Source organism: Humulus lupulus, chromosome 7, assembly GCF_963169125.1.
Source record: "Humulus lupulus chromosome 7, drHumLupu1.1, whole genome shotgun sequence".
In the NCBI taxonomy this organism is placed as follows: Eukaryota; Viridiplantae; Streptophyta; class Magnoliopsida; order Rosales; family Cannabaceae; genus Humulus; species Humulus lupulus.
In genome coordinates this window covers 23,921,567-23,931,148 of record NC_084799.1, presented here as the reverse complement: position 1 = coordinate 23,931,148, position 9,582 = coordinate 23,921,567, and the positions used below count along the sequence as shown (strand labels likewise).

At 35.7% G+C, this 9,582-nt stretch overlaps 1 non-coding gene across 1 annotated transcript; it reads right to left on the bottom strand.

Moving 5' to 3' along the window:
- Window positions 1–3,285: 3,285 nt before the first annotated feature.
- Window positions 3,286–3,356, bottom strand: TRNAG-CCC (transfer RNA glycine (anticodon CCC)). Its single transcript has one exon. It is a non-coding gene; the product is annotated as a tRNA-Gly (tRNA).
- Window positions 3,357–9,582: the final 6,226 nt, after the last annotated feature.

Below are 9,582 nucleotides of genomic sequence, written 5' to 3'. Positions count from 1 at the left end.
CATATCGAATACATATATAATTATGTAAATGGCAGGTAATCATTTGGTACTATGTGTTTACAATAATGCTCATTCGATACCTTATATTTTCAAATCGTTTATATTTAGTACCTCAAACTCAAATTTAATTATTAAAATTTGGGTAGGTAACCATTTGGTACCTTGTTCTTTTGCAAAGTATCATTTTGGTACCCTGTATTTACAATAATGCTCGTTTGGTACCATACATTTTGAAATCGTACATATTTGGTACCTTATATTTTGAAATCGTATATATTTGATACCTTAAAAAGAAGGCTAGATCTTTTGTAGTCTTTGAATTGATATTAGTTAGTAGTGTACTCAATATTATTTAAAACATTTGATTATAATAAAACATATAATTTTTCACGAATATTAATTCTACACTCATAATCCCAAAATAAAAATTCTTTAATATCTAAAATTATATTGAACCACTAAATTTTAAATATATAATTTTGAAAATTATGAATAAAAAAAATCTAACAATGTGTTGAGACTAATATAACAATATTTTTATATATGAAATTGGTTTTTTATATAAAAAGAAAAACTCTTGTTACACTGTATAATGTGAAAATAGTTTGGGAACATGCAAAATTTGAATAAGCCAGCCACAATGTAAAATCATAAAATTACACATCAAAATCATGATATGGGGAAAGAGAGGTGATGAGATCGATTTGCATTTTGGTGAGTGTAGCGGTGACCACAAGTGCCTCTTTCACGGCGTCTCGAGCAGCCACCACGGCCTCCTCAAGCTCTGTAGGCGTCAAGTAATAGGTGCATAATTGACTCAGAATACGGTCGTGCCTATCTTGAAACCTTTCAACTCTTTCGCTGGCTTCTTCCAATGCTTCCTTTATCACATTTAGCTTCTCTTTTATCGTTTGCTTCTTTTGCCATCTCTTTATGGCTGGGCTCACAAGAAAATACGAGGTGGTTGACAGCCCAATTATGGTGAATATCAAATGCCCAAAATTCATGTTGGAGGTCCTCTTTGTTTTATCATGAGTATAATAAAAAGAAACGGAAAAAAGGCATATGAGAGAACAAAGATAAGTTTTTAATACCTTTCTTTTCATTGGGGGAATTTGAATTACTTTCAGATTTAATACATTTTCACTGCATTTTGCTGTCCATCAGGGAAACGTATATTATTAATGTAAAGGCACCCCAAAGAAATATATAAGGATCCTCTTTGTTTTATCATGAGTATAATATAAAGAAGCGAGAAAAAGGGCATGTGCGAGAAGAAAATCAATCACTTGTCCCCATTTCTCTATCTCATCCATGTTCTACTAATAAATAACTCTCACCTGCTCTTCATTTTTTTCAATCAATCGATTCCGTTAGAATAAACAATATTTTTTCTATTCGAACTATGACTATTATAGAATTTTGCCTTAGAAATTTTTTTTTTAGAAAAAAATTTCCCCGAACTATAACAATCATTGCAAACGTCCACCATCAGTTGCATTTCATTAATTTTTTTAAAACAGTTTTAATTTAACACTGATATAACGCTGATCAAACACAATTCAATAGTCCAGGCAGGAAATACATACATAAATAGTAGTCTAATGACAAATTCTGTAAATATATATCGATATTCTTAGAGCTACTATTTGTATATTTAATGTCAATAAACTCGGTTTCGACTAGCTTAAGTTAGCTAAATTGATCATCATACTACAACTATACATGTAGCCAGTGATCAGACTGACAAACCGTATAAAAAATAAATATAATATAGCTAAAAGAGTACAATATTTGCTATGATTGTTATAGATTGAGGATAAATTTTTCCAAAAAATAAATTTAAGGAGCAAAACTCCACATAAGTTTATAGTCAGGGTAAAAATTCTTATTTATTCATTCTGTTATCTAAGTTAAATTCATTTTCCCTATCTCCTCAAAATCTCAACCTCATTAATTATTTCATCCTATCTTTCTTTATACAAATTATTATAAATAACATACATAACAACTAAAGTTTAAAAAGGTACATATCTAAAAAAATATATTATATTTTATATATAAAAAAAATAAATGGAACAGCTATGTTGGTCAAATGCAATTCCTTCTCTATCTCATCATTTATCTAAATAAATACAGTTTTGATAAAAAAATTGTATTTAAATAAAAATGGGTTATATCAAAATTCTACACTACTCTTTTGTTAAAAAACTCTATACCAGTTTAGAAAAAAAATGCAAACTATGACATCCTTATAAACACTATCTAGATAATATATTTTTTTCAATTGTATAAATAAAATCTTTTTGTTTTGTTTTGTTTGGATCATCTCTAAGTGAATTTGTTATCCTATACAAATTATATATATAAAAAAATAAAACAGTTCGAGAATTTCAATTAAAAAAATTTACTTAAAAAAAAATTAGATTGAAATACTATCAAATAAAATAATAAACATACCATTAAGTATAACAATTTGTGAGATTACAAAATTATATCTAGTGAATACATAATTTTAGGACTCTTGACAATTACTTTATAAACTTATTTTTCATTTTAAATAATTGATATATAAGATTTTGATGAAACTTTTCATTTTGTTCATTTAAAAAACTTGCCACATTATCAATAGTATATATAGTACTAATTATATTTATGTAACACTTATATAATCATTTTTACTTTTTATAGCCATAAGGATAATATGGAGATTTATTCATCCCATTTAATTTAATTTGACATAAAATATCTAAATTTAATAGTTTATTTAAATTGTATTTCTTTAATATTAGTTTTGGAAATTTTTTTGGTAGAGCCTTCAAAAAGAGCCCTACCGTAGGGTTCTTTTGTGTTCTCAACATTTGAATATTTTTCGACACGATTTTTTTTATGACCATGTATATTGTAGTTATTTAGAGCATCCTGCAAAGAGCCTTACGGTAAAGCTCTTTTTGAAAGTTCTACTATAGAATTATCCATTAGTTTTTATGTAATTATACTGTTGTTTTTTTAAGTGAGTGTGAAATGATATGGGAAGTTAGGAACGATTTTGAGGAGAGAAGCTTTTATATATATTGTCATGTAAAGAAAGTGTAGAAAATAATTAATCATGAAAATGTTTTGAGAAGATCGTTCGTTAGAGAAAAAGGGCAGTTTTTAATACCTTTCTTTCATTGGGGACTTTGAATTGCTTTTTTTTTGGGTTTAATACATTTTGCTCTCCATTGGGGAAACGTATATTATTAGTGTAAAGACACCCAAAAGTAAAAATTATCAAAGGACTTATGCGCATCCAGGGAATCGAACCCTGGTCAGTACCGTGGGAGGGTACTATGATACCACTACACCAGATGCGCTTCCTGCCCTATGTGGTGTTAAATTTATATAAAAACCTTCAAAACAAACGGTGATTATTTTGTTATATATTGCATTGAGTACAGAATTTCTCTCTCTTAAAAACCGAACCCTTTACAAGGAGATATCCCAGCCCTTTTTATAGAGGCTGAAGTCATTAATGCTAATCATCTCTCATAAATATTAGGGTGTTAATGTTAAGTTAATACACAAAGGGATGTGTTACAATAAAGACTATGGCCCACGCAGATTCTACAGGGTCCATTGCAGAAAGTCAAACACCAAATTTATGGGGAACATATCTGTGACTGTCATGGTGTGGCGCACGTTTGCCCATGCTAGGCGGTGTTGTGGGAAATATCGATTGTCGAGTGTACGAACTCGACACCACTAATCAAGGATCACCTAAAGATTTTAGATTATCCTTTTGAGGCACACACTTGCAATGATTGACGCCTGACATTACTCCTAGGCCTAAGGACTAGATTCCTGGACTTGGAGAATGGCTGAGTGAAAAGGGGCCCTCAGGGCGTGATCTCACTTGGAGACATCCTCTCCCCGAGGGAAGACCTCGGGTCATGGCCTCACCTATGGGTATTCATGCTTCGGAGACTGGCCTAAAACGTGGTCTCACTGGAAGACACCCTTGCCTGAGAGAAGACCTCAGGACATAGCCTCATCTGGAGATATCCTCGATTCGGCAAGACTGGATCACATCAAGGAACTCACTTCCCGAGGAATCCACGACTTATTGCTAATTACTCACAATTGCCACGTGTCGGATGATCAAAACACGGACAATATTTTCCCCCCAAGTCTTCACTCGTCCTCGGACAATGGAGACATAGATTTAGGAGTAATTTAAGAAGGTCTTCGGGAGGTGACGTTTGGCCTTCTTTTGACTTTTCTAAAAAGTCTGCGCCACGTGTTGACTCCCTATTGCTGGGCCCATCAATCCATGCAATTAATGAGAAGTCCATTCCACTACTCAAAATGTCCACTCCATACCCTAGGTGTCTTTTCGCTCCATACCCAAGACGTCGTTTCCCAAGGCCAACGATCATGATCCGTGCCTTTTAGGATCTGATCGTTGGATTACTCTCGAGTGCCTACGTCATGGGTAATCTGACGGTCAGGGTGTATCTGCTTCCCCTCCAAGTTATGAGTATAAAACTCAATAACCGCCTCTCAGCAAACAGACTTGCCATTCAAAATTTGAAACCCCCAGCACTCTCTCTTCTTCCTTAATCTTCCCAGTCTTTCAACCGTTCCGAAGTTTCTTCTGCAAGTCCGGACGATTAGCGAGAGTCATCGTACTTCTGGGCGAACGACACGCAATTCTTCAGAGTTAGAGCCTGTTTCAGCACTTACCTGTTAGGAATGGTTCCTAGTGCGCAGTGAAAGTTTGCGGTATTGGTATACAACAAAAAATTCATATAAACAGCTTTATATGCGGATCCTTTAATATGAAATATGTTAATAAATATATAATATGAATGAGAAAAATAATATGAAATGATTTACCTCTTGTAGCCTACAAGAATCCTTAAATCTTTTTGTATATGTTTCGATCTTCCTATCCTTGCTGGAGTACTCACACCTAGATCTTCCAAGACGTTCTCTACACCTCAAGATGTGCGTGGGCACCAAGAGAACAATGATCAATTTTGTGAATCAAAAGTATTCTCAACACATGAGACTTTTGATTATAGGCTAGAGAGAAATGGTTTTTGTTTTGTGAAAAAGATGATAGTTTTTCTTTTATGTAAAAGCTTATAATGATATGTTGTTTATATTTTTCTATCATATAGAATATATAGATATTATTACCATAATAATAATAATAAATAAAAATCAATCATCTTTTTATAATAATAATAATGATAAAAGACAAAGTCTAACATTCCATTTTAAAACTCATTTTAAAATATTTTATTAATTAATTAAAAATAAAAATACAAAATCAACTTCTGATAACATTAGACTATGCGTGTAACCTATCCTGAAAAATGAGAATTTGATTTTTTTTTCACGTGTTCTTATTTTTATTAATTAATAATTAGATATTCAAATAAGGTATCATCTTTTTAAGGAAAAGATAACAACTTAAATTTCAAAATTCAAAATTCAAAATTCAAAATTCAAAATTTGAATTTCCATTATCATCTTATTATTAATTAAATAAATATAATAATCAAAACCAAATTTTGACTATCCATATTTATTTATTCACGCTTAAATAAAATAATTGATTAAAATCAATTTATTCTATTTCTACACAATTTCAAAAATTGCATAAATGCAATAATAAATTGTGCAACTTCAATTATCACATAATTGCACATTTATCCCGAAGAATAAATATTCTCTCAAATAGTCCATTCATAGTTTAACCCTTGTATCAACTCTTACCTTGATTAGTGTTGATAGAGCCGCCCCGAGGACCTATGGACCAATAATTCCAAGCTCCAATAAATAAAAGATTATTAACCAAAACTCTTTGATTCAATAATCATATTTATTATTCTCATGATTATTCCACTATAAATATGAGACTGAACTCTTGAGAATTAAAGACATATATTTACTGAGTATTTTATTGTAACCAGAAAGTGTCCATTGATATAATGTCCTATTAAAAATGGACTTCATTTCCTCATGGGGAAACGAGTGTCCCGAGTGTTGGTGGACGACAGGAGCTCCGTCAATGTCTTATTCAAGGCGACGGAGGCAGACCTAGCTTCCTGCCCTACGCATATTTATGGCTTCAATGGGGATTCGTTGATCCTGATGGGCAAGATTCAACTCCCCGTGACTCTGGGTAACGAGGTTCAAGGCTCGTTCAAGTACTGCACCTTCGTGGTGGTGGATTGCCCCATGGTGTACAACGTGATCTTCGGACGCTTCGCTCAAGTTGACTTCGGCGCCATATGCATGAAGTTCCTGTGTGATAACGATAGAGTGGGAATGTGCGGGGAGATCAGAAAAGCACCCGTAAATGTTATCATGTCTCCACCCGACCAATCTTCATGGTCCGCGAAGAGCCTCTTGAAGAGGAAAACGCTGATCCAATCCCACCACCACAACCAGTAAGGAGGGTGGTCTGGGAGGACGACGAATTGGATCTGTGGATAGGGAATTAGAGCCCATGGAGGAAGTTTAGGAGATGTGCATTAGTGACACCGACTTGAACAAAGTGATCCGGGTAGGGAGGAACTTGAAGTCGGAGGTTAGGTGTAATGCCCCGAATCTCCTAATAAGGTTTAAGAACTTGATTAGGAGGCCGGGAGGGCCATAATTGATTTATTATGTTATTTAATGATCATATGCATGTTCATGTGAATTATATTATTATATGATGGTAAATGCATACATATGGGAGTATTTATAATTATAAGGGTATTTTGGTAATTTGGCCACTGTGGGCGTAATTGTGTATCTTGGGTGCATGGTTGTGATTAATTAATGTAGCCACATTATAAGGTGGATTGGTTCGAGCTATTTGGCATGAGACGATCATGAGATGTAAGTGCTTGGTCTAGTCATAACGGGTTTAAGTTCGGGGCTCGGGGTTATTTTGATGATTAGAACATTCCCGGGAATTAAAGGGTAATGAGATATGATTTATTGGCATTTGAGAATATTGAGAATAGCGGGAATTGGAGAGCGTTAATTATAATTAACGAGATAGGCGAGGGATGACGATTTTACCCTTGGGAGTGTTTAGAAGCCTTTAAATGACCTAGGGGCATTTAGGTCATTTAGCTTGGATATATATGAGGTTTAGTAGGCTGTAGGAAACAGAACAAAACAGAGCTTCATCCTCATCTCCTCCTTTCTCTCCCGTACAAATTTTTCCCTTCATTCTTCCTTTGAATTTTGAGAGCCCAAATTGAGGAGTTAAGCTAGGAGATCAAAAGTGGGAGCTTAGGAACTTGATTCAGCCATTAAAGGGGATTCAAATTCAAGTTTGAGGTAAGTTCCAGCCATTAGTTTCATGGTATACTCTGTTTTGGCTTTAAACTTTCAGCTTGTGATTCCTTGCTAAATAGTTGGAATTAATGGAAGTTTAGTTGATGTTTAACTTGGGTTTTGATGTAGGTGAGTTGTTGATAATGTTTAGAGGTTGAATTGGATGTTAGGTTGAGGTTTTGGACTGGTTTGAAGGTTTGGTTTCGAGGAGAAACACAGGGGAAGCAAGCTGGTGGCTTGCTGGTTTGCGTAATGTGTCGTGGCCTGTCTATGGTGTGTCGCGGCCTGAGTGTGTTTCTGGGAAGAATTATGCTTCTGTCTGAGGGTGAGCCGCGGCATGGCTATGGTGATCCGCGGCCCATCAGGGCAGTTTTGCCCAGAAATAGGTTTTTGACTTGGGGATGTTGGCCTTAGGCCTCGGGGTCGATCCTACTACCCGGTTAAGTGTGGATTGATGTCCCGGAGGCTAGATATTGGTTTGGGAACTTGTATTGATCATTTTTATTGATAATATCATATATTTGGTTATGAATAGGTGATCGCTAAAGGACCAAAAGTTGATCGTTCTCAAGGGTCGTTCTTTAAATCATTCTAGCTCGAATCTGAGGTAAGAAAACTGCACCCTATGTTTATGTGACATGCATGGCTATTCTTGATGCATGTTGGTTGATTATTAAACATGACATGCATGGCTACTATTGGTGCATGTTGGACTGTTAAGTGTCATGCATATGATGCACGAGAAACATGTGATTAGGACATGCTTTGTTTACTGGGTATGATATCGTTCAGAGCTTGAATCTCTGTGTTTATGCATGATCCTAATTGTACTAGTACTTGTTTAGTAAGCATGCTGAATACCTTGTTTATGGATATTGATCATGTGATATATGTTTGGTGGCATGGCTTACTTGTGTATGGCACTGACTAGTCAGGGATACTGACCTAAGAGTCAGAAATGGCATAGCGTCATGAACGTCGAGCCAAATGAAGATTAGATCTAATCGATATCAACATTGAATGACTCTATTGCATTAATGCTGGACCGACCCTAAAGTCGATGAACTTGCATTGAATGGCTCTATGGCATTAATGCTGGACCGACCCTAAAGTCGATGAACTTGCATTGAATGGCTCTATGGCATTAATGCTGGACCGACCCTAAAGTTGATGAACTTGCATTGAATGGCTCTACGACATTAATGCTGGACTGACCCTATAGTCGATGAACTTATAAGCGCTTGCCTGGTCTAAGACCAGATGATCAAAGCCAGGGCATATGGCCCCGGTGACTGTTTGTCACATGGCTAGGGAACGCTGTTCCAAGGTTATGACTCTATGGTCATGGGGAAAGGTTATGTTAGTGACTATTCACCATACACCTATCCTGTTCAAACTTATGAAAGGTTCTCATATCAGTTAAGCCCTGGTGACCCTATCGTCACATGGCAAAAAGGAGTTGTACCCACTTTTGTGACTTTTGCTACTGTCACCTATTTATATTGGGACCGAGAGTCCTGGATGATTATTATGATCATTGTTGACATTACATCATGTTATATTGTGTTTTCTTGCTGGGCTTCGGCTCACGGGTGCTTTGTGGTGCAGGTAAAGGTAAAAGAAAGTTGGGCCATCCTTGAGTTGGAGAGCTTAGGTGATGACGTGTACATATGCAGCTGCTCGTCCGCCACGGCCGAGGTTTAAAGTGGAACTAGGGTTAAACCCTGTTTTGCCGCTTAGAAAGACCTGTTGTAAATATTTTTCTGTAATAGACTCTGAAATTATATTTTTTGGGATCCCAACGTATATATATTAAACGTTCTAGTGAAACGTTACATCTTAACCAAAATTTTTAATCCCTAAACCACTAATCATACTTAGTTACAAGATTTTGGCCAAATGACTCGATTAGCGAGTTTAGCATTGTTTACAAGGCACACCGTAACGGTCCCTGGAGTTGGGGCGTTACATTAGGGTTGCCATAATTGCCTGGGTGAAAGAGAACCAAAATTTCCTGGCTTGGTCTCATTCAGATATGATTGGGATCGATCGCAACGTCATATGCCATGCTCTGAACATTGACAAGAATGTGACTCCCATCCAGAAGAAGCGTAGCCCCCTAGGAGCGAAAAGGGCAGAGGCCCTCAAGTTAGAAGTTTTCCTCGATCAACTTCATCTAGGAGGCCTTGCATCTCATTTGGCTAGCAAATCCGATGTTGGTACCAAAGCCAAATGGAACGTGGAGGACCTGCATCG